This window comes from Temnothorax americanus, unplaced genomic scaffold, assembly GCF_048541705.1.
Source record: "Temnothorax americanus isolate GAGA-0224 unplaced genomic scaffold, ASM4854170v1 Scaffold53, whole genome shotgun sequence".
NCBI classification, from domain to species: Eukaryota; Metazoa; Arthropoda; class Insecta; order Hymenoptera; family Formicidae; genus Temnothorax; species Temnothorax americanus.
In genome coordinates this window covers 939924-967548 of record NW_027509688.1, presented here as the reverse complement: position 1 = coordinate 967548, position 27625 = coordinate 939924, and the positions used below count along the sequence as shown (strand labels likewise).

At 38.2% G+C, this 27625-nt stretch overlaps 1 protein-coding gene and 1 long non-coding RNA gene across 2 annotated transcripts in view; both read right to left on the bottom strand.

Annotated features, from left to right (window-relative positions):
- The window catches only part of LOC143904498 (aristaless-related homeobox protein), a 151530-nt gene that overhangs the window by 55222 nt on the left and 68683 nt on the right, over positions 1–27625 (bottom strand). The window lies entirely within an intron of this gene.
- Positions 500–26733, bottom strand: LOC143904499 (uncharacterized). Its single transcript, XR_013258928.1, has 2 exons — positions 26594–26733; positions 500–3322 (listed from the first exon to the last, which is right to left on the bottom strand). It is a non-coding gene; the product is annotated as an uncharacterized LOC143904499 (long non-coding RNA).

The window sequence follows — 27625 nt, the reverse complement described above, 5'->3', positions numbered from 1 at the left end:
TGTCGATGTACATTTTTCGGTACGAACCACTTAGCTCGGTTGTGCATATTTAATTATGCGTACAACCTATTATTATGAGAGCGCGCACATATACGTACATGTATATGTAAATAAGTATATAAGTTCCAGTAATTCACAGCTCTTTTGGCGAGAGTTATGCGTTAAAAGAAGGTTTCGTGCAAAAATACTGTTACTTTAAACGTGTAATAGATATCGCGAAGATTACCATTTTGCCTAAAAAATAAAAAAAAAACGAAGACCCCCGCAGAGATGGCTGATCCACACACTCGTTTGGGCTCAACAAACCCACGAGTCCGAGTTCAATACACTATAATCTATAATACGGACACTCGCATACATTTAAACATTAGGTACATATATTTATATACACACCTTTTTGTGACCAGTATTGCGAAAAATATTTGAGGAAAAGTATAGAAACAAAATACTAATCTAAGAAGAATAAGACTAAAAACACATATATCGTATATATCGTATTTGATAATGAAAACTAAAGCTCGTTTTTTATTTACATCACATAATTAAAAAAAATTATGATCTCATCCTTTCTTTTCTTGTATCTTCCAAATAGTTTCGAAAAAATGTCTTGTCTGATGTCATGACACGAATTTCATGTATATGACCATCAATCATAAAATACATTAGATGCAGTTACAATCTTAGCCGCGCTGCATATAAACCGCTCTATTTCTTTCTGAACAATAATACATATAATGTATAATGTGCATTCCGCCTGCTTCAGGCGTGTCGTCGATTTGTCACTTTTCCGTTCTTATTTTTTCAGCAAAACCATAGAGCGACCATAACTCTACTCTGTCCGATATCATGCACGATTAAACGCGCGTGTACATGTAACGTCTTATCGGTGACGCGAATTAACTTTCTTTTCCTTTCGAAGTGCAGTTAACTCCAACATTGATTCGCTCCATTTACCTCGATCAATATGCAACGATACGTGTTTCGTTAATTGATCTTACAATCTCATTAAATCGTATTTACAATCTCATTAAATCTTATTTACGACTATTATAACGGTGATTTGTACGTTACGAGCACTGTTTCGTCATTATCTAAAAATATTTTTGCCCCATCAAAAAATATATTGCTTTGTAATCACACTGATAAGTAAATTAACTTCTTGCGACGCGTACAAAATGCCTTCGTCAATGCGTCCTCCGGCGGAAGAGACGTGACCATCAGAGTTGCATATCAATTTTTTTCTCGGTAAATGCTCGTGACGATGCACCGCGGCAATTACAGGCGGTAAACGGGTTTAATATAATAATCAAACATTGTCGTGAGTGATACTAGCGACAGCTGCTGCTTATATTACGGGAAGAGCAAGTCGGCACGTAAGGCGACGAGTGTAATTACACGTCTTGCTCCGTTTAAAACCATATACTAGTTTGATTATCATTCTCATATCTTGCACACCTCCAAACGTATTTCTTGATATTCGATTTATTTCGAATCAGCATTATAGGATTTTCCTCAAGGAAAATTGAGAATTAATATTTCTTTTCCTATTTTGAATATTGTGCTAATTCTCAATTAAAAATTTTGTTCAGATAAGAGACTTTTTTTTAATTTAAATAAAAAGTAAAGGATTTATTATCTATTTCTAAAATTTCTAAGAAATTTAAGAATTATTAATATCTTGACATCCTTATTGGAGAAAAATGTTCAATTTCCTTATTGATAATTAGATACGACGGCAGTGCGATATGTTCTTTATCAAGTATACGTTGCTAAATTTTTACCGAAGCTTAATGAAATTATATTTATCAGATATCAACGCAACAGTATACCACGTGGCGGATTGGCCGCGGTAATTGCAATAATTTCTTCAATTATCCTTAATTTACGCCATATTCGTCACGGTCCAAGTCGCCGCGCGGTGGTATGTCGCTAAATTGCGCGGAACGAACATTAGAATTTGGTCAGTTAACAAAAAGAACATTCAAAATAAGCGCGTGCGATACCGTAAGAAAATTAACTTCGCTTTTGAACGTGTCCGTAAAAAATAATGGAGATAATAATGCGCTGTTTGTAGGCTATAACCGTATGTCGTAATTGGCACGCAATATGAATTGTTTTACTTCAGAATGCAAAATTACTTAATTTATCAGTTTATTTAAAATTGACTGAACAATTGTAAAAATAATTGCTTTTTTTTTATTGAAAGAATAAATCATTCAGTGAGTTACGATTAGCGTATAAAAGTAACGCGGAAATATTATGCGGGATATTTGATATGCCTGATGGATACGTAATTTATGCTTGTGAAATTTTTGCATAATGCGGGTTATGCAATTTTTTTGAGTATGCTGTTTAAGATTGATAAATATTCTTTAATAAGCGAGCACCCGCGATATTAAATTGATGCAAGTAATTTATGTCCAAAGGAAATTCTGCACGGCATTAAAGTGATGAAAGTAATTTGTACCGCATCAGGAAATTCTGCGACCGACACTAAACGGACGAAAGTAAATAATATCGCCTTTAACGGGCCAAAATCATGCTGGTTATTTGGCTAGCGTCGATTACATCTTAATGTCATATAAAGCTTTCGTCGATTATCTATTAATATGTACAGAGCCGTGTACGCTATCACCGGGAATTATTAATCTTCCGTAAATATAAAACTGTCGAGAGTTCTCATATCAAGATTAATATTTTGGATATTAATGAGAGATTACTTAGTCAGGCTAATAACAACGATAAAAATCTCGAAATTTTTACATAATTATTTAAAAATATTTAGGGGAGCGCAACTTATACAATTTCCCATTCTATACAATTATCTCGCTTTTGATTTCAATTCGAAAATTTTTAACCAGTTTATTCACTGATATCCTTAGACTGATCATATATTAAAACAAAAGAATTATGTGTTTGCGTTTAATTTTATTGCGTATAGCTATTGATGTCCGCGTATAAATTTCCCGCGTGCAACCGTGTCGTCCGCGTATATTATATATATCGTGATGTTGCAGATGCAATGCGGCGATAACGTCGCACTCGCTAAATAACCCACAATCTGCCGGTATATAGTCGCGAGGAGCCGAAGGTGCGTCTCCCAACGGTCCGCTATTAATTATGCGGAGTAAGGGTACGAATGCGCTCGACCTAATTGAGTATTCAGATGTACACGTATGCATTATCCTCCGTGAAAAGGAGATAGGACCCGCATGTCCTCGCACGTCGCGTCGCTTTTTCGCAGGTGGCCAATGGGCGGATGCGTCGAGTCCCGCGCGAGGCCCCTTTTGCCTTTCCTCGCCTCATTCAGGATATATGCCACCTAAACATTACGAGGCACACATTGTATATACGTGCGATCGCTCGTAATCGCATGTAATTGCGATCCGAGTGTGTTTTACGAAACGTCGTATACGGACGAACACACGCGAATTTGCAATCGCGCGCAATTGACTGCAGCTGAGAGATGTTAACCGTTGCGCGTTTGATCGCGGATCAAGGTACACGTGCTTGTGTACTATGCGCCGCTATCGGAACGCATCTGGTGGTTTTTTGCGAGCACATTGCATCAGAGATCATTAAAATAACTCGAATCATTGAGACGCAATTTAAGTATATTTAAAAATAATATTCCCGCCGCCGTGTCTTTTTATCAAATATAAATACGCTATATGTAAAGCGAATATTGTTATTAATATTCATCCCGGCGTTTTACGATATCTACACGTATGAAACACGAACGACGATTAAATGCAAATGATAATAATATGCGTGATGCATAATCATAGCGCATTATCATATAACTTCCATGTATAGAAAATAACTTAATATAGCCATTAGTGTATCAACAAGTGATACAAATGTACGTGATTAGTTATAGTGTACTCGCGCACTCTTCTCAAGATTATTTCGAATAATCTAAATAAAATCTAATAACTTTTTTTAAATCTAACCTAACCTTAATCTAATAATGAATATTGTTAATTAGTTAATTTTGATATATAAGCCAATAAAAATGTTAATATTAATACAATTATATTTAAAAATTATAGCGACTGCTCTGAATAATAATCTTTATCTGTCTATTGCAAAATTGGCGGCAAATTTATAATCTGCGGATAAGTTGCCTAAATTGAGTAACATGAAAATTTTGTATAAACTCGTTATTCGAAATTATATTCTTATGTAACAATAATGCAAACTTTACCCAATGATTAACGTATTAAGTTATTAAATGGAAAATATAAATTGCTATATTTCGCGAGTTATTAGCAGCGGCCGCTCTCGAGAATGGAAATAATATGTAATTGATGTACGACAAAGAAAAAGACGAATGTGAAATATTCTGCGCATAAGCGCGTTATAAGCCACGTGTATTTCGTTATCAATGAGTGATGAAGTTGAAATGGATGAACTGACAAACAGGAAGTTATTGAAGGAAATTCAAATACGTGGAATACGTTGTATTAATAACGAGCAATGCAAATCGAATATTGCATAGGGGAGATCGCCGGGGCTAGAAGTCACACGGGTAAGTTGTCACAAAGCTTATATCTCACTTAATAGATTGAGTGGAATATTATTCTTTATAGTGTACCTAAGGTTGCTTTTCGTGTTAGTCGGGTGTACGAAATAGCTCGTTTCAAAAACATCACATGTGATATTTACGAGCCCTTTTTAAAAATTGGAAGTCGTGAGTAAATTTTTCTTGCCTCTATATTTTTATTGTTCTGTTGGTTTTTGGAATTACTAGTCGTAATTTCAAATTTTGGTCTAAGAAATATTATAGTTTTAGATAATTTTTCCTGTATTAACCGTCTCATTGCAACATAGTTTATAAATATAATTTTCTTTGTTCAAAATGACCGTTCAGGGTATAAGTTGTTTCAAATGAGATGGGATTCAATTCAAAGTTTATGAGAATTATTATTCTTTCATTTACTCTAAGTTTATGAGAATTATATTACAAAGTTTATGAGAATTATTATTCTTTCATTTACTCTAAGTTTATGAGAATTATATTACAAAGTTTATGGAAATTATTAATTTTTTGTTTAATTCATGCTGCAATATATTATTAAGTTAAATTTACCAAAAACTGGCACTAACTTTAATAAAATATTAAAACAGGAACTATTTGTCGTATGTTTCCTCTACATGAAAGATATCATGACAATCAATCCAGAGTTATGTGACAACCAACTCTGGGTATGGGGTAAGTTGTCACATTTGCGCGGTTTTGCTTAGAATTAAATAACCTTTTTGTGGTATAAATATATACAAGTTTAATATTTTTTTTCTTACACTTAAAGGATGTAGCTACATTATAAAGTAGTATACGATATTATAAAATATTGCTAACATTTTTTTTTAAATCAGTATTTAAAAAGTGTGACAACTAGCCCCGGTCTCCCCTACAAAAGAATATTGATTATATTGCTTAAACTATTTAAAGTTATTTGAATTGATTAAAAATTTAAACGATTAGAATACTTGACTATCGCGTTTCACGTCGATATACTTTTACTTTATTGTCCATTTTTTTTCGACAGCATGAATTATTATAATGTTGACCAGCACAATTAATGTACAAAAGATCAAGAGACACGGTAGTGTCTCGCGCCAAGTACACGCGGAGCGAGACCGACCGTGACTCTTTTACGCGACGCGACGGGTTGCGAGTACCCGAGATGTTGAGATCTCGATAACGAGTGAACGGATCAAGTTCTAAGTAGGCTTGATCGATAGCTTGGGGTCCAATTAGGGGGGGGTTTCTCTCATAATATTCCGCTACGTGCCCTACGAGCGGAGATATTGCGACGCAAAGTCCAAATGTGAAAATTTATTTTTAAGATACTACTAACGCCGACGTCTGATATGATGACGTCATAATCAGAAACGTTACTTTCACTTTTTCGACGCTGGCGGCGCAGGTATCGCTAGTTTCGATATCGCGCGCGTATTTCGAAATTAGGTCGATAGACTTATCGGTCAGAAGGAAGATTTCTATTTAGGTAAATTAGGTATATATATAAATAATATATATTGAGTTAACGGAAAAGAAGATTCTCTACGCTTGGCAGAAAATGCCGCTAGGGAATTTTTAAGTCGATTCTTATGAATTAAGCTTGAATGCGATGTCTAGGTATCCCAGGTTGCCGATGACGAGGTCCAGATAGTGCGCTTCATAGTTTTTGGTGTCCAGGTGTAATCGTACGTTGAATTCGATGTCTAGGTGTCCCAGGTTGCCAATGACGAGGTCCACATAGTGCGCTTCGTAATTTTTGGTGTCCAGGTGTAATAATACGTTGAATGCGATGTCTAGGTGTTCCAGGTTGCCGATGATGATGTCTAGATAGTGAGTTCCGTAGTTTTCGGTGTCTACGTGTATTTATACCTTGAATTCGATGTTTAGGTGTCCCAGGTTGCTGATGACGAGTTCCAGATATCGCGCTCCGTAGTTTTCGGTGTCTAGGTGTAATAATACTTCGAATTCGATGTTCACGTGTCCCAGGTTGCCGATGACGAGATCCAGATAGTGCGCTTCATAGTTTTCGGGGTCCAGGTGTAATCGTACGTTGAATTCGATGTATAGGTGTCCCAGGTTGCTGATGACGAGTTCCAGATATCGCGCTCCGTAGTTTTCGGTGTCTAGGTGTAATAATACTTCGAATTCGATGTTCACGTGTCCCAGGTTGCCGATGACGAGATCCAGATAGTGCGCTTCATAGTTTTTGGTGTCCAGGTGTAATCGTACGTTGAATTCGATGTCTAGGTGTCCCAGGTTGCCGATGACAAGGTCTACATAGTGCGCTTCGTAGTTTTCGGTGTCCAGGTGTAATAATACGTTGAATGCGATGTCTAGGTGTTCCAGGTTGCCGATGATGAAATTTAGATAGTGAGTTCCGTAGTTTTAGGTGTCTACGTGTATTTATACCTTGAATTCTATGTTTAGGTGTCCCAGGTTGCTGATGACGAGGTCCAGATATCGCGCTCCGTAGTTTTCGGTGTCTAGGTGTAATAATACTTCGAATTCGATGTTTACGTGTCCCAGGTTGCCGATGACGAGATCCAGATAGTGCGCTTCATAGTTTTCGGGGTCCAGGTGTAATCGTACGTTGAATTCGATGTATAGGTGTCCCAGGTTGCCGATGACAAGGTCCACATAGTGCGCTCCGTAGTTTTCGGTGTCTACGTGTATTAATACCTTGGATTCGATGTCCACGTGTCCCAGGTTGCCGATGACGGGATCCAGATAGTGCGCTTCATAGTTTTCGGTGTCCAGGTGTAATCGTACGTTGAATTCGATGTCTAGGTGTCCCAGGTTGCCGATGACAAGGTCCACATAGTGCGCTCCGTAGTTTTCGGTGTCTACGTGTATTAATACCTTGAATTCGATGTCCACGTGTCCCAGGTTGCCGATGACGGGACTCAGATAGTGCGCTTCATAGTTTTCGGTGTCCAGGTGTAATCGTACGTTGAATTCGATGTCTAGGTGTCCCAGGTTGCCGATGACAAGGTCTACATAGTGCGCTTCGTAGTTTTCGGTGTCCAGGTGTAATAATACGTTGAATGCGATGTCTAGGTGTTCCAGGTTGCCGATGATGAAATTTAGATAGTGAGTTCCGTAGTTTTAGGTGTCTACGTGTATTTATACCTTGAATTCTATGTTTAGGTGTCCCAGGTTGCTGATGACGAGGTCCAGATATCGCGCTCCGTAGTTTTCGGTGTCTAGGTGTAATAATACTTCGAATTCGATGTTTACGTGTCCCAGGTTGCCGATGACGAGATCCAGATAGTGCGCTTCATAGTTTTCGGGGTCCAGGTGTAATCGTACGTTGAATTCGATGTATAGGTGTCCCAGGTTGCCGATGACAAGGTCCACATAGTGCGCTCCGTAGTTTTCGGTGTCTACGTGTATTAATACCTTGGATTCGATGTCCACGTGTCCCAGGTTGCCGATGACGGGATCCAGATAGTGCGCTTCATAGTTTGCGGTGTCCAGGTGTAATCGTGCGTTGAATTCGATGTATAGGTGTCCCAGGTTGCCAATGACGAGGTCCACATAGTGCGCTTTGTAGTTTTCGGTGTCTACGTGTATTAATACCTTGAATTCGATGTTTAGGTGTCCCAGGTTGCTGATGACGAGGTCCAGATAGCGCGCTCGGTAGTTTTTGGTGTCTAGGTGTAATAATACCTCGAATTCGATGTCTACGTGTTCCAGGTTGCCGATGACGAGGTCCACATAATGCGCTTCATAGTTTTTGGTGTCTAGGTGTATTAATAACTTTAAATCTGAATGGGTGCGTTCAGCCGATACTCCGCTAGCCTAGTAATTGTGAGCAGTCGCTCGTTTTCGCTCGTTTCCTTTCTTTTTAATCCATTAGGTCAAAAGAAGGGAAACGAGCGAAAACGAGCGTCTGCTCACGATTGCTAGGCTAGCGGAGTATCGGCTGAACGCACCCAATGTAGGACACGTAGATATCGAATTCGAGGTATTAATACATGTAGACACTGAAAACTACGAAGCGCACTATGTGGACCTCGTCATCGGCAACTTGGAACACGTGGCCATCGAATTCAAGGTATTAATACACCTGTACACCGAAAACTATAGAGCGCACTATGTGGACCTCGTCATCGGCAACCTGGGACACCTAGACATTGAATTCAAGCTTGATTCATAAGAATCGACTTAAAATTTCCCTAGCGGCAGAATTAGAATTATGTCATGACATAATAAAAATCGCTAAATTAAAATTATGTTTATAGACATAATAAAAATTGGACAAAAATTATGTCTAGACATAATAAAAATTGGATGAATTAAAATTATGTCTGACGTAAAAATAATTATCAAAAATATCGATACCTGAAGATATCGGTACATATACAGTTGCGAACAACATTCAGTAAGACACGCAAATAAAAATAAATAAAGAATTTTACAGTTAACGACTTATTAACATTAATCATGTTTTATTGCGATTATGTTTTATGTTGAAATTGAAAAATATATACAAGGTGTACAACTAAAAGGGTTACAGATTATTATTTAAAAAAAAACTAAGCAAAATATTAAATTGTTGTTTTCTTTAGAAATAAGAGTCGGTAACACTTTTAGCTTCATACCTTGTATTACATACTGTTTATAAAATTATAAGATATATTGTTTATAAGATTAAGATGCGTAACACTACAAAAAGGCGTGATATCCGTACAAAATTACCTTTTTTAAAAAAAGGTAAAAAAGAGCGCCAAGTACACGCATAGTAGTGTATATGTATTATGTTGTTACCCTGTTATGTTGTTACCTCGAAAAAAACAAAGTGGTAGTATTATACCTCCAAATAGCTTTATCTTGTACATACTGTTTATAAAATGCGTAATATACTACAAAAAGGCGTGATATCCGCACAAAATTACCTTTTTTAAAAAAAGGTAAAAAAAGGCGCCAAGTACACGTATAGTAGTGTATATGTTGTTACCTAAAAAAAAATGAAAGTGGTAGTATTATACCTCGAAAAAACCTTAGTAACAAGTGGTAGATTTTTATATCTCGAAAAATCTCGAAAAAATCTAAGCAGTAGTATCTTTATTTCCCAAAAATTATAACCCAAGTGATACACGTCACAAAATTATGTTACCTTATCAAAAAGAAGGGTCGCGCTTCAAGTGATCTATTACAATTACAAAAAAGAAATGATATCTCTTTAAATTAGAGCGCCAATTACAGAGAGAACATGTATATTGCCTCAAAAAAATAATTGTTGCACTACTTTGAAAAACCTTTACATTGTGTCAATTAGAAAAGAATGTATAATAACAATTTTATAAGATTAAAAAATTTTATTTAAATTTAACAAGGGAATACAAGATATTTAAATACAAAGTTATTTACATGTGTATTTTTTAATGGCCACAAAGAATTACAGAAGTAACAGTACAAAATAAAAATATTTTATTAAAATACATAAATTTTTCTTGTAAAAAAACTTGGCGCTGCTAGACCTCGAAATTTTAAATAAATAAATAAACTTATTCTATACTTAATTATAAGCCGCATTATCCGCCGTCCGCGTAGTCACGCACACCCATATCACTCACTCCCACATCCACGCTGATAATCATTTAATATTACTCCCATTGTATTCTTTTCTGAATTATTTTTATTTATTGTTGTCCTTATTTATTTAAAAGGTCTAGCAGCGCCAAGTTTTTTTACAAGAAAAATTTATGTATTTTAATAAAATATTTTTATTTTGTACTGTTACTTCTGTAATTCTTTGTGGCCATTAAAAAATACACATGTAAATAACTTTGTATTTAAATATCTTGTATTCCCTTGTTAAATTTAAATAAAATTTTTTAATCTTATAAAATTGTTATTATACATTCTTTTCTAATTGACACAATGTAAAGGTTTTTCAAAGTAGTGCAACAATTATTTTTTTGAGGCAATATACATGTTCTCTCTGTAATTGGCGCTCTAATTTAAAGAGATATCATTTCTTTTTTGTAATTGTAATAGATCACTTGAAGCGCGACCCTTCTTTTTGATAAGGTAACATAATTTTGTGACGTGTATCACTTGGGTTATAATTTTTGGGAAATAAAGATACTACTGCTTAGATTTTTTCGAGATTTTTCGAGATATAAAAATCTACCACTTGTTACTAAGGTTTTTTCGAGGTATAATACTACCACTTTCATTTTTTTTTAGGTAACAACATATACACTACTATACGTGTACTTGGCGCCTTTTTTTACCTTTTTTTAAAAAAGATTCAAACTGACGCAAAAAAGTCCGTATATAATCTAAATTAATGTTAATAGATACAAGTATATGCCGTTAATTTTTATTATTGGCAATACAGATATCATTTTCTGTAATATTTGAACTTACTAAAGTCATTCAAATTTAGATCAACACGATACGCTGAATTTATTTTACATTTGGACATTTAATAAACGAGCTAATTTACTTTAAAATTAACAGTTCACAATGACATTGTTTATCGTCTGATGATGGCTTTACTCGCGCAGGGAATGCATTTCGAAATGATGCACTTGTGCATTCGGAATAAATTTGCACGCGATTGGCCGTGCACGTATATACATGTTCGTTATACGCGTAAGATGTAAGTGCCTGACGGTCGATTTGACACAGCTGCTATAACGGCTTTAGAATCAAGGACCGTCATTGTGAAAAAGTGAAGGAATTTCAGGAAGGCTTGTAAAAGGCTTCGCCGAGGTTTCCTTAATAAGATCGCATATGATTGATTGTTAAGATTTATATGATGACAAATACAAATGAGGCGTATTGATATTGAAGCTATTGGCCTCAATCAAGATGTCATACAATTATCGTACGTCAATTAATGGCGTATTTTGCAGATTGAGCGGAAAATTTCAATGTTGTCATATTGAAAATGTCGACTAGTTTTATCAAAAATTGTCAAAATTAGCTAATGGTAGTTCCGCATAAAGTTCTACATTTAGGATCCATAACGGCGCTTACATATGTACGATATATCATCTATACTATATAATTTTTTAAAACGATATATTAATTCTCTGTCTACTCAACTGATTTGGTCATTTTTTACGTGCAGATACGACACATACATCAATTAATTGATATTAATATAAGTTGATTTATAGGAAATTTTTTACATATATTAAATATCTATAAAATATCTCTAATTCTATTTTAATAAAAATTTAAATGAATAATTAAACTTTGAAAAAAAACATTAAGCACACCCCTAATATTAAGTTTAAAGTTACAAAATCAAAATAATCGTTATTTTGTGATCAAAAAATGAAACTTGTATTTATTATTGTTTTTATTTATATATATTTCTTAAAAAAAGAATTAATTTTAAGGGATCAAAGAAAAATATATCTTAACGCATCTTTATGCCGGACATTGTCTAGATTTGTTATAAAATATTATCGTTAGAAAAATTCTTGATTCATTAAGATTGGTTTATTGCTCTTGGGACTTAAAAGTTTGGCAAAAGGTATCTATAGAAGAATAATATATAAACAAATGTATATTTGCGCAAATACTTTTTCGAGCAAACCTTTATTCTTTAAATAAACATTAAATAGTATGATAATAGTTAATTCATTGAAAGTAATCTGAAATATATATAAGAAATAAATATTTTTGTGTGGTATAATATTTAATAATGTAATATATTAAATGCATCATATTAAAAGTCATTAAATACGTATTTCTCGTACAGCGATGACGAATTGGTTGGTAGATAACGCACGGTACTTGGCCGAGCTTTTGTTTATTTTTTTGTACGGCATACTATATACGCGCGTTCACCTTGTAACTTATTGTAATCATTCGCGCACGCGGCGAGACTCGAGCAGGTAATGTTACGAACCGCTCCATGTGTCGTTACATTATTCCTCGGAACGTGATCGCAACGAGTATTAGAAATTGCTAAATTGATTATTTTCTACAAATAATTAAACGATATTGTCCCGCGCAACTCTCGTGATTCAATTCATAAATATATCAAAACGATATCTATTTATCGAAGCGATAGGGAATGAGAATTATAAATTGTTATTTAATATTTACGGACGATAAAATTATTTTACTAACACGGCACATAAATTCATACATATATCTTACGTCTGCTTCGAATCTTTCGCCAATCGAAATGCAATTTGCCCATCATTTTCGGATCGAGCACGGAGTGTGTAATCGATATACGCGAGCAGCTCTCTGTGTATCATCGTATTATCCTTCCGAAATATGATCGTCCCTTACGATATCGAACATCTGCATGATTAACAAAATCTCTTAATTAAATCTTTTAATTGACAATCCATAATGTACCAAAACGATTACTGTTTATTGAAACAAGTATTTCGCACAATTTATTCGTTCACATCTAGTATACCAAAGCGATGAGGGCTGGATATTGCAAATTGTTATCTCATCGCAATATTTTTCGGATGATAGAATATATCACCCGGATCGCGCGATAATCGCCTTTTTGCGATTAGTGCTTAAGTAACCGCGTTTTCACGAGTGTTGTGCGAGTGCCACAAAGGGAACAAAAAGAAACAGAAGGACTTGAGAGGAGAAGGCGACTCAAAAAGACATCGAGTAAGAGAGAGAGACGAAGCAACCATTAGGTAAGTAATCCATTATTTATTTGTTATTTATTGCTTGCAAAATTAGCCATTTATGATCATTTTATGCGCGCAATTCAAATGTCACTTTGTGCGTTACTATATATAATTTAGATATATGTCTTTCTACTTTATGTCAGTCTACTTTACAGATTAATGTAGTGTTACGACTGTGTTGCTGTGCGTCGTATCAATGAGTGACAAATTACATTTTGGTTCTAACTCGTAACAATAATAAATCTATAAAAATAATATTAGACATTCACAGACATATATATGAATCAAGTTAACACAGCATAAAAATAATGCAAATAAATATATTAAAATTTAAGTGTCACTTTATTTTTCTTTTTTTTATCCAAAAATTCCTTAATATTTAACATTTAAGATTTGCGTTTTGCCTCTCTCCGGGGATTACAAATTACATGAACTGATATAAGAAAAGTGCAATATTCAGAAATTTTGATAATATGTACCTACCTGTCGCATAAACAAAGGCAGAATAGAAAATATTTAATAGTTGCTAGTTGTAAACTTATTTATCGAAAAAAAAAACAGTAGTAATTATATTTAACATGTTAATTTTATTATATAATCTTTCATAGCCTATCCATTTATACTGATAACTTGATTTATTTCATTTAAAAAGTAAAACGTCTTGTGTGTGTTGTACGAAATTTAATTTATATTTTATCTAACTTCATTCAACAAATTATTAATCAATACCAGGTGATTGCTATAATATGATATCTGCATATCAATAATATAAAACCAATTAAACAGTAATAATTAATATCTGAATTATGAATATCAAAATATCAATCAATATGCTAACGCAGTAACAAGTTTGCGATATCTTTATGCGATATCATTAGTCAATTTTGATCCCTTACCTATAACTCGAAAATTAAAGCTCAATATTTATATCGTAGCCTTCACTTTTTGTTTCAGAATTCCCGCGCGGTTCTAATTAATCTTCGAAAAAAAAAATGCAATTTATTAAACAAAGTTACGTTTTGCACTTATTTTAAATCGCATATATATAATTATAGTATTTCTTTTGTACTCTTCTAAGGATAATTTCAATCCACTTCTTCGATTTTGTTGAACCACAAAAACCGAACGCGCGAAAGAAGTAACACATTATCCCGTTCAACCGTGAGCTCGCGTAAAACTTCGCAACGCCAGAATCGCCGTATAAATTTAATAAGTTTACGCTCTAATTGCCGGTGTCACCGAGCGCTCAAAAAGCCGCCGAAGATTTTATGCGCCGCGCTGTCCGTCCGGCGGAGAGCGCATGCATTGCGCACCGTGCACCGTGCACCGGTATACCGCGTGCGGAAGGAGAGAGTAATTCGCGCGAATGTAACGCGGTTTTCCATGGTCGAGCGGTCACCGGTTTTTCTGATCTGCGCGCGAACTCCCTGCGGGCCCCCGATCGACTCGAGACAACGGCGTTTGTATGTCGAACAAAAAGACGAGAGTTGCGAGCAACCGCGATGATAATGCAACAATCTGTCATACATCATCGATCGTCGGTTGACACGCGGTGTTCTAACTAAAGCGCACCGCTCTAACAGCGATTTGCGATATATCGGCTCACCCGCTCACCGCGGTTCGATTTGATTTGGTTTTGATGTTCCGCTCGAGCGTTTGCGCAATTAATCATCCTTATTACAATGCAGAAAATCTCTCGATTGAAAATTGGGTAATCGAATCGGCTGAACGCGCGCTTTCGCTCACATACGTGTATTATCCGCATCACCATAGCCAGGAATTCTTAAATCTGGGATTTTTACTTAAAATACTCTCGTAATTTTTGCAATTTTACTTCCCATATTTTTAACATTTCACAATTATTTTATCGTTTTATATTTATGTTATCTTTACATTTGTCCCTCAAAAATGTTTAAAAAATTATTTAATTATAAAAAATATTTAAATAGAAAATCGATTAAATATGCATCTTCAGTACAAGAATATTTGAAGTCTTTTTGATATCAAAGTGGCAACAAAAATATATTCACTAATATAGAAAATGGGCTAACTAAGAACCAAGCGCGGTAAATGATGCGCGAAGTTTTTATTTTTATTTTTATTTTACATATTCAATTAAATTAAAAAATATATTCAATTAAATTAATGCTGAGGAAGATACCATTGCAAACACATTCACAAAAATTTTTTAGAGAAAAATAATTATAATTTTACATTATAGATATGTTTTTAATTATTACGCGTTTTATTTTTACGATTTAAAACATTATCGTAATTCGAGAATTGAATTATTTTCTATTAAGCATATTCCAGGTTATATAAGCAAATCACTACAAATATCAGTTTAATCGAGCCAACTGAGAGAAAAAAATTAATCACATTAAAAAAGTTTATACTTCTTCGACGATAACAACAATTAATGTCTTGTAGAGCTAATAAATTGAATTCAGTATTATTTTTCCACGGTTTCTTGAGAATTGATGTTCGCGTTAATCGCGTTTTCCGACCTTCGGATGAATGATAAATACAGACACGAAATCGAAGAGTAAATTGTTGCACGATCTGACACGTGCAAGGCGATTGTAGTGAGAGAAAAACAACTTAATCTCGAATATCAATTAAGCCATCTAAATCTGCATAATTTAAAAAACAATTAATGTGAAAAGAACGAATTTACATTGCGGAATAATTGGAATGATCGCGCGGAATAAAAAAAATAATTGGATAAGAAATATTTATGAGAACGAATTATTGACGCTGGCATTACAGTGTATCGTGTTACCTCAAGCGTGGGAATGACTAACTATTAACACATCTACTCGTACCTATACATCATTCATTGTAGAATTACTCGATTCGTTAATCAACACGGCAATTTATCGCAATGTCAATTTTCCAATTTTCCTAATCGATCACGTATATGCATACGGAAACACGTAAGCTTATGTATACGATTTAATAAGTTACGAGGCGGGGGAAAAAATGAATCTGTTAGTTAAGTTGCCTGAGGAATCGACTGCAGCAAACAGCTGAATTGTTCGTAAAAACTACTATTATCAACGATCTTCTAATTAAATCAGGTTTGATAGAGGATTTTTACAAAAAAAGAGAAAAGTACTTTTCTGATTAGTCATATGACAAATAAGAATATTACAGTGCGTCAATAAAATAAGCAGAATTATATATGCATTCCTACTTAATAACAGGAAGCAAACTAAGTTGCAGAATCATGCATTCCTATTAATAACAGAAGCAAAGTATAAATTGTAAGTTGCATGTGCTGAAAATTACTCATTCAAATACGCGTATATATTTTTTTATTTAAAAGCTAACATATAATAGGATAATTTGTTTTCAAAAATTTTATATAACTTTCCAGCGCTTTTAATATTTAGATTAATGCTTAAATGCATATATATTATCATCGGTTTACTGCGGCACGATATGCTCTTGGCGCCGATTTAAATGTTAAGTAATGTCGCACTTTGTATAATATCGCGTTACAGTAAACATGTAATATGCATAATTCAATTTGAAATAAGTGATCAACGACAAGAGTGCTTAATGTTAGAAAAAAAATATCTGAGAGAACGTTGCGTCTCGTTCTGTTACATTAGAAATGAATACAATTATATATCGTTTATTAAAAATAGATATCTAATAATCCGATCGTTAGTTTCGCTCGTTTGCCGATGATCGCGTTCACTATCAACGGCTCGTTCGCTAAACCATTCGCGAAAGCGATCCCCGAGGGAATCTAACCGCGCGGTTAGAGCGCGGTTAGGCCAATTCTCCCAATCGGACGCGCCCATTCACGAACAAAGAGGGCTCGAAACGCGAGCGGTGGGCCGTAAACTCGTAAACGGTAGTTCGCAACCGGAAGTGATGTTGTTGGATAAGTGGCAATTATCGATATAGCCTTGTAGTTAACGCGAATACCTCCGCGTCAGCGGAGAGGAGGAGGCGCAAAACCCTAAAGGAAACAAAGATTCTCGAGCGGCAAGTCGAGGTATCACCCACGCAAATAACAGGGCGGACGTCGAGGCTGTAAAAATTTTACAACCCTCGTCGGATTCTTTTATTTCTTTTATTTAGCCTCTCGCTCGCTCCGCGCGGCCGCTTTCTCCTCTCGCGGGTCGCGCATCGAATTTCTTTCCTCACTCGTAGAAATTGTATTGGACTCTTATGTCTCAATAACTGCGCAGCGATTTTCCAGGTGATGATGATAGCGAAACTTTAATAAAATCTGATTTGCGGTTAAATATTTAAGATCATAACATTGAATCTATAATGGAAAGAAGATATCATTTTCATACGAGAGTAAAGTCCAAGAAACGTGAGAGTAGGTTTTGACTTTAATGTACTGGAGAGAGAGTTCGTTTCATTATGATTCAGTTTACCCATGCCATCAGCCAGCGTATATCCTTCGCGTTTATTTTAGTCGCTTGTAACACGGTTTATAATAAAATAATGAAAAAATACCGAGATTATTTGTTATGTTAGCATTGCCTCGACAAATCGATATGTCGCGGCGTTTTTCCGCGGATATTACATTTTTCGTATACGCGCGATCGTTATTCTTTCCGACGTCGATCGTTGCCGTCATTAAGCTCCTGGAAGGAGAAGCCCTGCGGATAATTAAAGAGATTTGCAACGGCTGTTTTTGCGAGACCACAAATAATTGCGTATGGCGTGAGAGAGTCGCGACACGATCGAGCGATTCCGGAAAGAACGAGATTTCAAAATGACGCGGAAACGGTAGATTATATCCATGAGCAAAACGCTCGAGATAACGCGTTCGCGATTGCGCGCGATGCGCGCGCGATGTGCGTTTTCTTATTCAATTAATTAAGTACCGCCACAATTTGATATGCAAATCGTCATGTATTAAGATTTTTAAAAAGCTATCGTGGCGTTGGGCACGAGTGTTTGCCGTTGCATCAATTTTCGATTATTATACTTTGTACGTCGCACGTACCTATATTTTCAAACAAACATGTCTAACTCTTATATTTGTGGTGAAAATAGAACAGTAAGAACCATACGAAATAATAATGAGAGATTGACACAATAACAATTCTGCAGTTATAATTTATCTTTATAAAATTACATTTTTTAAGTCTTCAATTTGTTACAATTCTTTAGATTCAGCCATTAATCAATCCACGTCACTTATCAGATTTTATCAGGAATTTTTTTTCTTTTGCCTGACACATGCGAATCAAATAATCCCGTATGTGAAAAACAGCACGGAAATCTTGATATACGAATGCAGGCGCGATCTAAGGCAGTTAAAAAGCTATTTATCCAGATCCGCGGCTACTTATTGCATTGCGCACGCAGCAGTATATGCAATATCGTGTTCAAGTTCCAACCCACATGCTCAGAATCACACGAAGAGAACTAAACATCACCTCGCTCTTTTTTTTTTTTTTTACCTGCGGTATAACAATTTTCTCCGATATTCGCCACGATGGACGCGGCGGGAGAAAGCGGGGCGCGGTGGGATTTCCGCTCGGTTCCAGCCGATAATGCGCACCTTACACCAACGCGTATCGGCACGTATAGCTATAGGTATCCGTAGATCGTGAAACAGTACAACTTATGCGGCGCGAGATGTAGAAATTGCGATGCGGATTGCGCGGAGGACGAGCTCGGCGCGGCGGCTCAACGCGGGAATCAACTGCAATGCGCCTCATCGTCAATAGCGGGTCCGCTCATAATCGCCATTACCGCTTATCCCCTGCGATTACGAGTGACGATAATGCGCGGTGCGCGGCAGCGTCGTGTGTAATTACGCACACGAGGAGGTGACGACCGCACGGGGAATACCGCGGCGGCGGAAGAAATCTAACGCGGATGTCCGCTTAATAACAGCGCGGATATAAAGTAGCGAACGGGCGAATCTCCAAATAGTCCAAATTCATCGAGGAAACGCGTTTTGTTTTTTCATTTAGGTCATTTAGGCCCAGTTTCGCAAACATCGATTAACTTTTAACCTTACGTTCTAAGATGGACGTTAGAAAGAGAGACAAAGAGCGAGTTAACCTAAGGTTAAAAGTTAACCGATGTTTGTAAAACTGATGGGCCTTGGAAAAATGTTCGAAAGTCAGTATAAATCGCTGGGATATACCTATTGCGATTTAAACAAAAATATATATTATTCATAATGATATATCGTGCATGCATTACGTGCATACACGATTGAATGCAATCACGCGAGGATCGCTTTATCCGCACTCATCCTATGGAAATCTATTCGTTGAAGGGAAACTTTCCCTCGGAACGCATCGCCAATGCCGAGTTTCGCGTCCCGCGCGAGAAATTGCTTCGCTAAATATCGCGTCATGTCAAAGCCCGCGACGACGGAGACAGTCGCGAAGGATGTGAATTATTTAAATTACCGGGCGTACTAACCCAAGGCCGAGGGAGTATTTCTTCCGCGACGGCGAAAATATCAAAGTCGAGGTCAATGAACACGGACCACGAAACCAATGACCACACGTGCTCGACGTCACGCTATGTATAAGATGTGGGCATGTGTCAACTATTGATAAGAATGCTTGTATATAATAGCCTAAAAGTAACAAGATATCGGCATTGGGCATATATCTGCTATCTACTTTTACTTTCAATATTAATTAAATTATTAATCAATATTAATTACTTAGAGGACAGTTTTACGAATAAAATGTAATGTAGAAAAACTTTACAACTTATATATACCAAAGAAAAAATTCTCTTTGATTACCTTATTATGCTTGTACAAATGAGAAAAATACGTTCTGCTAAAATTGCATTTTGTAATTATCAAAAGTTTTATTAATTTATTACATTCAAAATGTCAAAAATAATCGCACACTTCTTTAAAAAAAAAAAAATTATTTATGCGCTAGAAAATGAGCCGAAAATTTCTTGCTCCTCTTTTAAATACAGGGTTGCAAGTGCATCCCTCCGGTCGAAGCGCCCATGACTGGCATCCGAAATGCATCGAGAGTTCACTGTCGTCGATTTAAAGCGACGCGGCGGCGCGGCGCGGCGGTCACCCCAGGAGGATCGGTAGGATGCTTTTAGCCGGCGGCGCGCGGAGACAAGTTATTTATTGTTGCTATCTCGGCGTCCCGCGAGAGGGACAGAGGCCCACCGGTTCGTGGTAGTGCAGGCGCACGGCCGAGCTCTCAATCCTTCTCTTATTAAAACCTGCCCTCCCTATCAGAACTTATACCAAAGCACTACGGCAAGCGGTACAGTCATTCGTAGAAGTAGCGCAAGTTTTCGCACCGAGAACTCTCTCGACTTTCGAACGAGAAGGAGAAAATTCGATAGTTTTGTTTCACATACGAATTGCATTTTCTCGGCGGAAAAAGATATATGATTCTTTTTTTTTTTTTTTTTTTAAGTATATCTTCTTTCAATTCTTGCAATAACTATTAAAAAATGGCCTTTCTCATTAGTGTATAATACTGCATAATATAAGGTAATCTTTCCTTTCGAACACGGTGTTTCAGAGGAGATTGCTGAGATAATCGAATGAATATTATACCCATAAAACGCCGTTTCATTTTTTAATGATAAAAATGTTTAGTAAATTTGAACAAAACTCCCTAAAGGAAACACATGTATATGAATGTCATTTTAAATATCATTTTTCATTCAACAAACATGTTTAAATCTTCCGCGTCAACTTCATTATTTTTCTATTAGCAGTTTTTATTACTAATTTGTTTATGTGAGAATCTTACATTTATATTTTCTGATTACCTAACAACAAAGTCTTTTATTATAAGGCTTCAACATACTGTATATTGTGATGAGACAAGAAGATTAATATTAGAGGCTAAAGCGTGATGTGATGGCATTACGTCACACGTATTGTGTAATCATTTTCATTGTAAATATGCTCGTTATGTCAGCAACACGTGTCCGGCGCGCGTTAATTATCTCAATTAAAAACCAATTTAGATGAGATTTGCTCGAAATTGCTGCGCACTGTTTCGATCGTGTTCTAAACAGCGGAACTCATCGCATTCTGATCTCATCGCATTGATAGAAATATGCGAAGGACACGCAACGTATAATACTGAAATTCGAGATCAAATCGTATAATTGCTTTCTACTTATATTAGAAAGGCGGAAATTTTTATCCGTATTTGCCAAAATTGCGATTGTGTAATTTTTTTTATATACGAACTGATAATTTTTGCAGATTACATCTAATGAGATTTTTACATAATATAAATTCTGGGAAAAATGAAAAATTTTATTAGGAATTATACAACCGGCTTTTGAAAGAGATTAATTAAATTGAATAATATTTATTATCATAAGAGACGTATAAAGCAAGTTATGAGTAGCGCAAGAAAATATACGAACGTGCAAAAACACACATGTAAAAAACAAAGTAATAACGAAATAACAAATGGCTGGACGCGATTTGTACAAATAAGAGTGACCGAGGACGTTTCGAGAATAATGCAATGTTAGAGACGAAATTCGGGTGGGTTAAATGCAAAGACTATACCGCGAAAGCCATTACGCTAATGGGACGATCAAGAGCGGAGAGAGAGAGCCGGTCTCTATCAGCGTGCGGGGAGGAACGAGTGATACAAACGAGGACGAGGCGAGATGGCTCGCGCGAAGAGGGAAGAAAGAAGGCACGAGTCCGGCCCGGCGCGGAGGACGTGGCGGAGAACGCATTACTCATAATCTCACCGAAGGAAGCAGGGCGAGGAGCTGATCCCGCGAAAAAAAGCCGCAGCCCAATTATTCCTCTCGGTCTTTACCCGACGCCCGGTGGACCACTCTCCGTCGCACCAACTTTATCGGCGCCCTCTTATTTGCAATGTTAATCCTCGCGCGGAAGATCTAGCTCTCCACGAAATATCGCATCGCGCGTTTGTGTTCCGAGACGAGCCTCTTTTAGTTCTCAAGAAGAAGAGAAAGAATCAGGAGTAGAAATTACCTTTACAATCTGCTTTAAATACACGCAGTGTAAAAGTAAAAATTATTCAAAAGTACTAATTAAAAGATTAATAAAACAAGTAATTTTATCAAGAATTTTTATCCGTTGCACATATGATTATCTCTATTTCTATTATATTATATATTATTATTATTATTGTTATATGGATCCTGCTTGCGTATCAAAAAGCATTTTAAAGCTCAAAGCGTTTTAAAAGAATAGCCAGTTAAACATCTGATGTGTGTCGTTATTAAAGAACTAGGAAGGTCCTTCGAGAGAAGAACATCGATACACGACACTCACAGTCCGGAAAATTTACATCGCACGATCGGGTTTTTTCCTACGGCGGAAAAGAGAGCGTTCCCGTGTTTCGCTTTATCGTCCGGGGGGCTCGCTATCATTAGCGCTTATTGAGTTGCAATTAAGATTGTCGTTCCCGCCTTCCTCCTCCTTCTCCTTCCTTCCTCCCGCGCGCCTAGCGCGCGTCTCCACGTCGATCCTATTTGTCGTAGAGGAATAACACGACTCGTCCGCGCGCAATTACCGGCGCGCTTACTATCGTTAGCCGGTGATTTGCAGCGCGACGAGAGTCATCAAGGCGAACGCAAGTTAACCGCGCAATACGCGCGATTACTTTACCATCACAACTAATACGCTGCTTTTCCTGCAACGCGTTAGAGGGACGACGGAGGGCTTGTAAAAGCGATAACGCTATTAGGAGCGAAGGTAACGTCGGAAGGGTTGAGGTTTATTAGCGGAATCTGGTTTAGTTCTCCACACTCTGCAGCTTTTATAGTTGTTCTGTTTGTGCATTGTTATAATTGCACTTTATCTTTTATCATCTACAGCTATACTGTTATACGCGCACTTGCGAGCTTGGGCTTTGTTGTATTAGAATCGACGAATGTATAATAGCGCCAGAAAAATGATACTTCTGGCTTTATATGACACATGCTTATATCATTATTTACATCGTTACTTATATGGTTCCGCAATTTTTTACTCTGTTGCCGACGGTAAAAGATATGAGTTAGCTCGCAGATTGACTGCGCGCCGTCGGCAGCTTTGTTGCGATTCTTCGTGAGTAACTATAAGCGATTCACATGCGCGTGTTTGTTGAGATTTTTTCAATTAAATTCTGCATTGGGAGGAAATAATTGGTACCCTCTCAGTGGCGGATAAAATTGTTGATAAACCGTTAATTAAATTACTTTCAATTGGCAGAAAACAATTAAAATGAGAAATACAGGTTGCGCAATGCGTTTTGAAATCAAGCGCCAATCCGCGAATGAAAAACAGTAGGTACTATAAATAGGTTGCGAAATATTAAAAGTTTGCGTGTAAATGTTAAATAATTCGTCAAATAACGAGAGGTCCCTAATATATGTATACCTATTATCTATATTATGTTCGCATGCCCGCCCGCACGCGTGTGCTATATTAAAAATACAAATATCAGATATCTCTCATTAGGCTCTACAGATTACATGGTCGTGAAGAAATGCAGTTAGAGAATTTAGAGAAATGTAGTTAGCGATCTAATCAGTCTTATTATGTTCGCGTAATTCTTTTAACAAATAATATGCATCTAAATTGCAAAGTAGCCCGAGATACGAATACGCGGCGCATGCATTGCGGGGACGGGGAACGAAAGAATTACTTGTACAAAAGCAATTACGCCCGTATTGAATGCCCGTCCTAAATTCACTGTTGCGGAAGGTAATTTTGTGATTATTTCCTCTCGATTAAATCTTGTATTCGCGCATGGCACGATCTCGTATAGCCGGCATAGCATATACCTAACCCGGCGCGATATACCTAACCGCCTCCTCATGCGTAATTAAGTTGCGCCGATTACCATCTAAGGTTACGAATAATTGTTTAATTATCCGTACGTGATTAAACACCACGTACGCGCGATGTGTGCAGCATAATCGCAAATTGTTCCTCATTTCTCCCGCGAAATTAATTAAGTCGCGGCGAGCGCGTTCCGCGGCGCGGCGTTCGGCACAGTTCTCTAATTACTCCCTCGTAATGAAACGTCTTACGCCGAACGTCTGACGTGTGTGGGATGCACGTCGCGGAAAATTTATTTCTGACGGAGGTCGATTCCGGGAAGACGTAACTGTGGAGGCACGATTGAGCGCGCTCGATTGAAGCTACTGAATTGCTCTATTCATTTTCGAACAAAAACTAAAAATTAAACGCAAAACTACAAATTTAGCAACTGTCCTTTAAGACTGAGAAATTGCTCAAGGTTTTCCGTTCTTCTGACGCTGGTGGAATGCATTGCAGTTAAATGATTAAATCAGAATCGGCGATGGCACAAGGTACAACTAATGCTGGAGATTTCTTTACGCCTAGCCCACCCAGAAAGACCCTTTAAGTCGTTTGTCATCATCAGTCACGTATTTGTACGTTTTCATAAGCCCTATGGGAGAGGCAGTAACTTTAAATCCTTCGTATCAAACATATTTCTAATCAAGTACACGTTCATGGAAATTGAGTTTAATCGTATACTTAATCGCTCGCGCGGTTTCGATTCAAACCGCCTCGCTCGATCGCGCTATTATAACGCTATTATTCTGACATTCTGCCGACTGTGTCAGCTGGGTCATTATGATTATTTATATGCAAATGAGCAGTCGAGGGAGAGAAAGAATGAAAGAGTGAAAGAGAGAGAGAGAGAGAGAGAGAAAGAGAGAAAGAAAAGGAGGCTCTTCCTGGAGGCTACGACGGCAAGTCGTAATCGTTCAGTCCGACAGCGCCGACGACGACGACGGCGACGTCTGCGAGCCGCGTGAGAGCGAGGGTTAAGCAAATAAAATCCAATTAAGGCGGGCGAGCCTGATGCCCTCAGGCCCGGAAGGAAAGTTCTGATTGTAATGGAGCCTGTCGGCGGGCTAGTGCTCCATTACGCGCGATACCTTGTTATAAACGCAGTCAAATTAAACCCGCTGCCGCCGCCGCGACATGACGGACGTTTATTGCGGGCAAGCAAATCCCGAATAATCGCGCGGCCGAATCGTAAATCAGCGGGACGTTGAATGTCCCGGGCTCTTCGTCGTCGCGTTGTTGCTCCGATCAGGCACAACAAAGTGGTGGTGCCCTCGCCCCCATTGTTTCTCCTCGTTCGCGAGTCGAGAGGTCCGGGTCTCTCGGCTCGAGACGAGGCGAGGCGAGACGAGGCGAGGCCAGGCCAGGCGTTTGTCGCGGGGAACGCAGGTGATTAATCGAGTTTTTATCGATGAAAACTTCCGACGCTCGGATCCCCGTACGTATAACTATGTAATAACGTCAAAGTCGCGCTCCTTCCACGCCGCGTCGCGCCGCGCCGCCCAGGCCTTGCGCCTTTATAGAGACGTAATAGGGTATCTCCGGGGAGATCGGGTCGTTCATCAACGCTGACGCGTCCCGCACGCACAAACGCGTAGCGATCGAATTGCTTACGCATCGTCAAAGTCGTTTAACCCTTTCGTCATTGTTAGCATTAGTAATCGGCTACATGACGATAGGTCTATTCTGATCGCGATGACCGACGCGGCGGCGGTCGAGGCCCTGCTATACACGCTCTGTTAATTCGTGAAAAACGAAGAAAGTGTGTACCGTATCGCGTGGAAGGATATTTATTTGCGCTGTTATATTTTTTCCTACACGTTGCATTGAAAAGAGAGTTTTTCAACGTTTTCAAAAAACCACTTTCCTTTCACGAGGTAAAAAGAAAAACGCTACAGGTATTTAGGCAATGCCTAACGGTCGTTTATCTCCAGCGTAACTTTTTTCCTTAACGAATGACTCATAGGCAGGAGAAAGTTGGAAGTACGTAAAAGACGTATATATTTGTCCATCGGCTTTCAATTATGCAAAATGCAGATAATTACGTGTGAAAAGAGAATTCCGTTGCAATCGGAAACGCTTACATGTGAAATGTGCGAAACTTTACGTTAAAAATTAAATCAAAGATCATGAATTGTGTGCGCGTTAGGATTGCAATTACTTAAAATCATTTTTTCATCGCTAGCTATGTGAATTATGACATTTACAAAGAAGATAAAAAAGCTTGTAGAAGTTAGGAAGAATATATCGTACAAATCTTTGTAACAGTTTGATTACGAAAAAAATATTTTACACTCTGAGGAAGCAATCTTATACGTTACATGACCGTTTCTCATCGCGCGTGCAACACTCGTACCAGTGGAAAAATCAATTTCAATATCTCGATTAACAAGGCGAACAATAATACATGCATTTATGAGAAATATACATTTCATATCAATGAACATGTCACTTACTCTTCTCGGTCAAAAAGTTATAAAAGCGGAGCAAAGGGAAGAAAGTCATTTCAAAGCGATACATCAAGCGCATGGCACGTTACATCCGATCACATTTTTCGTTAAAAAAAAATCACTTTGGCCAGCACTTAAATTATTCTCGCATCGTCTCAGGTACCCTGAACGTCGGGGAACTAACCTTGGTGCGTCGACAGGTTTACTTCGAGTGATGTCCCCTCGTTCTCCCTCAAAACTCCCGCCTTTTGGCTCCGGGCTAGCTCCCGCGGGATTCCCCTGACACCTCTCTCGCACCTTATCTGCTCCTCACGTCCGTTTACCGAGGGATCACCCGCGTCGCCGCGATCGGTCCCCCTGTATACCTGCCTGCTCTCCGAGCGAGAACTCGCGCGGACGCGCAGTACCCCGTACACCCGTACGTGTACCAAAACGAAGGAGGGACGGGAGAGGGAGAAAGGATGAGACAGGGGGGGAGATAGGGAGAGAGATATGCCGGGGGAGAGAAATAAGAAGAGAAAAATCGCGGTCGCGTTCGTTCGTTCGCGCCGCGTCGCGCCGTCGTTTTCTCAGACACCGGGGAACGAGCGAGAGGCGTACGCCGCGGCTGCGCGAACCGGTGTGTGGGGCCGTTTCCACCGGCCGGGACGGAAGAGTCGCGAGAGAGGTGATTCCCTTCCCCACCGGGAGGACTTTCGAATGGTGCGCGCGGCTGTTTGCCGTCTTGGTGGAGACGGGGCCCGGTTGTCCGGCTTCTCTGGTCGAGCCGGGATCCGCCCTCGTGGGTCGATCCGCCTCGAACGCGGAACGCCCGCCAATGGAGGAGCCCGGTAAAACCGCCAATCCAAAACGGTTTCGCATTCGCTTTGCTTCTCTGCCGCGGAAAATGAGAAGAGAACTGACGAGGAGCAGAAAAGGGGAGAGAGAGAGAGAGAGAGAGAGAGAGAGAGAGAGAGAGAGAGAGAGAGAGAGAGAGGGCGAGAGCCGACGGAGAAGCAGAGAGATGCGATTCCACGAGTATCAGTGCGCGATTGCGCGAGAGGGGGATGCAGGGCGAAGGGTGGAACGCGTCGGTGCTTAAAATGGCAACTTGAGTGCCTCGACGGAACGAGGTAGTTCTCGCGATTTTATGAGCGATAGTGATCGCGCTGGTAACCATGTTAGACGCGACGATAAGAACTCTCGTGGACGTGGAGGTGAGGAGGGAGATTAGAGC